The sequence below is a fragment of the Macaca fascicularis genome, chromosome 9 (assembly GCF_037993035.2).
Source record: "Macaca fascicularis isolate 582-1 chromosome 9, T2T-MFA8v1.1".
NCBI lineage: Eukaryota > Metazoa > Chordata > Mammalia > Primates > Cercopithecidae > Macaca > Macaca fascicularis.
In genome coordinates, this window is record NC_088383.1 from 66,593,682 (window position 1) to 66,597,483 (window position 3,802).

The following is a 3,802-nucleotide window of genomic DNA, read 5'->3' on the forward strand; positions in this document are numbered from 1 at the left end:
TAGGCATCCTTCTGGTTTTACACATAAGGAAAATGGGGCACAGAGGTGTTAAAAGCTTCATAATGGCAGTGTCAAGATTCAAATCCAAGCCCACCTGTCTCCAAAGCCCAGCCTGGGAAACTGCTAGATAGGTGGGATAAGCCAGTATGGACGAAGACCTGTGGTTTGGGCCTTGTTTAGGCCTGAAGATCAAGACTAACTAGACCGCAGTGGAGCCTGAGGTCCAGAGAATGGAGGACACTAAAGATGCTTTTGTTTGTTCATTCATTCCTCAACACAGGTTTATTAAGTCCCTGCTATATGCCAGACACCTTGTAGATCCTGGGGGGATAGTGGTCAAACAAGAGAGACAGAACACCACACCCTCAATCGGGGGAGACTAACAAGCCAGTCAAATGTGTGATATGTCAGGTGATGTATGTGCTAAGGGGAAAAATGCAGGCTGGGGAGTGGTGGAGAGAGTCACATAGAGCTATATGTGGACTCAGGCCTAGGAGATAAGGGAAGGGATGACTCTGGGGCCTGAGCTTCTTGGAGTGACTGATGTATATGGAGATAAAGGCCCTAAGGAGATGGGTCCTGATGCTCTCAGGGAAAATAATGATGGTGGGGGGGAGTCTGTGGTGGGGGAGGAAGGAGGGATTGCCAGGAACAGTTGGAGTTCCAGGGGTCTTCTTCACTGTGACAATGACAATGTGGCCGAGGGAGAGGGAGTCTTACCCAGAATACCCCCAGCTCCTGGGCTCTCTCCTTGCTCTGGCAGATGTGGGATGGAGGCAGAAAGTCCCACTCATGCGTCATGCATTTTTTGAGCATCTAATGAAATAAATTTCCCCAGGTGCAGTGACTCAAGCCTATAATCTCAGCACTTTGGGAGGCTGAGGCAGGTGGGTCACCTGAAGTCAGGAGTTTGAGGCCAACCTGGCCAACATGGTGAAACCCCATCTCTACTAAAAATACAAAAATTAGCTGGGTGTGGTGGCATGAGCCTGTAGTCCTAGTTACTCGGGAGCCTGAGGCAGGAGAATTGCTTGACTCTGGGAGGCGGAGGTTTCAGTGAGCCGAGATCACTCCACTTCACTCCAGCCTGGGCAACAGAGTGAGACTCGGTCCTAAAATAAAATAAAATAAAATAAAATAAAATAAAATAAAATAAAAAGACTGGGCATGGTGGCTCATGCCTGTAATCCTAGCACTTTGGAAGGCCGAGCCGGGTGGATCACCTGAGGTCAGGAGTTCGAGACTAGCCTGAACTACATGGTGAAACCTCATCTCTACTAAAAATACAAAAATTAGCTGGGTGTGGTGGCAGACACCTGTAATCCCAGCTACTCAGGAGGCTGAGGCAAGAGAATTGCTTGAATCCAGGAGGCGGAGGTTGCAGTGAGCTGAGATGGTGCCATTGTACTTCAGCCTGGGCGACAAGAGTGAAACTCCATCTCAAAAATAAATTTAAAAAATAAATAAATAAATAAATTTCATTCCTCTGCCCACTGCCAGTATCCAGCCCCACTGATGAGGTTGGGGTGAGGTGGGAGGTAACTTTTCAGCACCTGGGCCCTTACGTCCAGCAGGACCATGAACAGGGACTTTCTGTGCCAGGAACAATAGAAAATATGGCCACTGGTGTTTGCCACTATCAACGAGGAACTTGGAGTTTCGCTGAAGGAGGAAGACTGTAACCGCCCAAGGGGTTTACCTTGCCCGCTGCCTCGACAGAGCCGATTGATCAAGACAGGGAATTGCAGTAGAAAAAGACTAATTCACGCAGAGCCGGCTGTGCGGGAGACTGGAGTCTTATTATCACTCAAATCAGTCTCCTTGAGAATTCGGGAAGCCGAATTTTTAAGCATAACTTGGTGGGGGGAAGCCAGTGAGCCAGGGGTGTTGATTGGTCAGGGATGAAATCATAGGGAGTCGAAGTTGTCTTCTTGCACTGAGTCAGCTCCTGGGTAGGGGCCGCAAGATCAGACGAGCCAGTTTCTCCATCTGGGTGGTACCAGCTGATCCATCAAGTGCAGGGTCTGCAAAATGTCTCAAACAGTGATCTCAGGAGCAGTTTAGGGAGGGTCAGAATCTTGCAGCCTCCAGCTGCGTGACTCCTAAGCCATAATTTCTAATCCTGTGCCTAATGTTAGTCTAGTCCCCAGACAAGAAGCAGGTCTGCTTTGGGAAAGGGCTGTTACCATCTTTATTTAAACTATAACTACAAACTAAGTTTCTCCCAAAGTTAGTTCAGCCTATGCCCAGGAATGAACAAAGACAGCTTGGAGGTTAGAAGCAAGAGGGAGTCAGTTAAGTTAGCTTTCTTTCACGGTCTCAGTCCTAATTTTGCAAAGGTGAAGGCGGTTTCAAAATAACTATCCATGAGTTTGTAAAATAATCCAGGATGCCTGTTGTTCATAGCACATAGCCTACTGTGTGTCTAAGCTGATAATCAGCTAGACTTTGGAGAGAGAAAAATGCCAAAAGAAAATGGCCGAGGATTGCTGCTGGAGGTGTCACGGACGTTAATACTGCTTTACAAGAAGTGCTGCAGACCACCCTCAGCCACGATGGCCTAGCATGTGGAATTCACGAAGCTTCCAAAGCCTTAGACAAGTGCCAAGCCCACCTTTGTGTGCTTGCATCCAACTGTGATAAGCCTATGTATGTCAAGTCAGTGGAGGCCCTTTGTGCTGAACACCAAATCAACCTAATCGAGGGTGACGACAACAAGAAACTAGGGGAATGGGAAGGCCCCTGTACAACTGACAGAGAGGAAATCCTGTAAAGTGGTTGGTTGCAGTTGTGTACTAGTTAAGGACTATGGAAGGAGTCTCAGGCCAAGGATGTCATCGAAGAGTACTTCAAATGCAAGAAATGAAGAAATAAATCTTTGCCTCACACATGGAAAGAAAAGAAAAAAGGAAGGAAGGAAGGAAGGAAGGAAGGAAGGAAGGAAGGAAGGAAGGAAGGAAAGAAGGAAGGAAGGAAAGAAGGAAGGAAGGAAGGAAGGAAGGAAGGAAGGAAGGAAGGTAGGTAGGTAGGAAAAATGTTTCTGAAGAGGCCAACCCATATCCCCTCCAAAGTGCGTCGAGGGAGTCCCTGCAGGCAGAGTCAAGATTCTCTTCAGGAGGAAAGCTGAGAGTTCCCTAACAAGGCAATGAATGGGTAACTGATTCCCCACAATTCCACATCATAAAATGCAATGGCAATACAAATTAGCCCAGAAAAAATGTAAGGCAGGCATGTAACCATATATCCTGTTTGGCTACACATCCACATATGCGTGTGCACACACACACACACACCTGCGGCACATCTAATTTTGAGCAATAAACCCTGTTAAAACTGGTTGTGAGGCTGGGCGCGGTGGCTCAAGCCTGTAATCCCAGCACTTTGGGAGGCCGAGGCGGGTGGATCACGAGGTCAGGAGATCGAGACTATCCTGGCTAACATGGTGAAACCCCGTCTCTACTAAAAATACAAAAAACTAGCCGGGCGTGGTAGCGGGCGCCTGTAGTCCCAGCTACTTGGGAGGCTGAGGCGGGAGAATGGCGTGAACCCGGGAGGTGGAGCTTGCAGTGAGCTGAGATCCCGCCACTGTACTCCAGCCTGGGCGACAGAGCAAGACTCCGCCTCAAAAAAAAAAAAAAAACTGGTTGTGAAATGTACACCCAAAGTAACTAAATAAGATGATTTATTGTTTATTATTATTTCCTATAAATCTCCCTAAAGTTGGAGGATTTCCATTAAAATGATTATTTCAGATCCAGATGTGGTAGCCCTTGTTTCTGGAGGTCATTAGATAGCGGTATTC

The 3,802-nt window shown here is 47.5% G+C and overlaps 1 pseudogene; it reads left to right on the top strand.

Annotated features, from left to right (window-relative positions):
- The first annotated feature begins 509 nt into the window (after positions 1 to 509).
- On the top strand, positions 510 to 3,340 carry LOC141407624 (small ribosomal subunit protein eS12-like; annotated as a pseudogene).
- Positions 3,341 to 3,802: the final 462 nt, after the last annotated feature.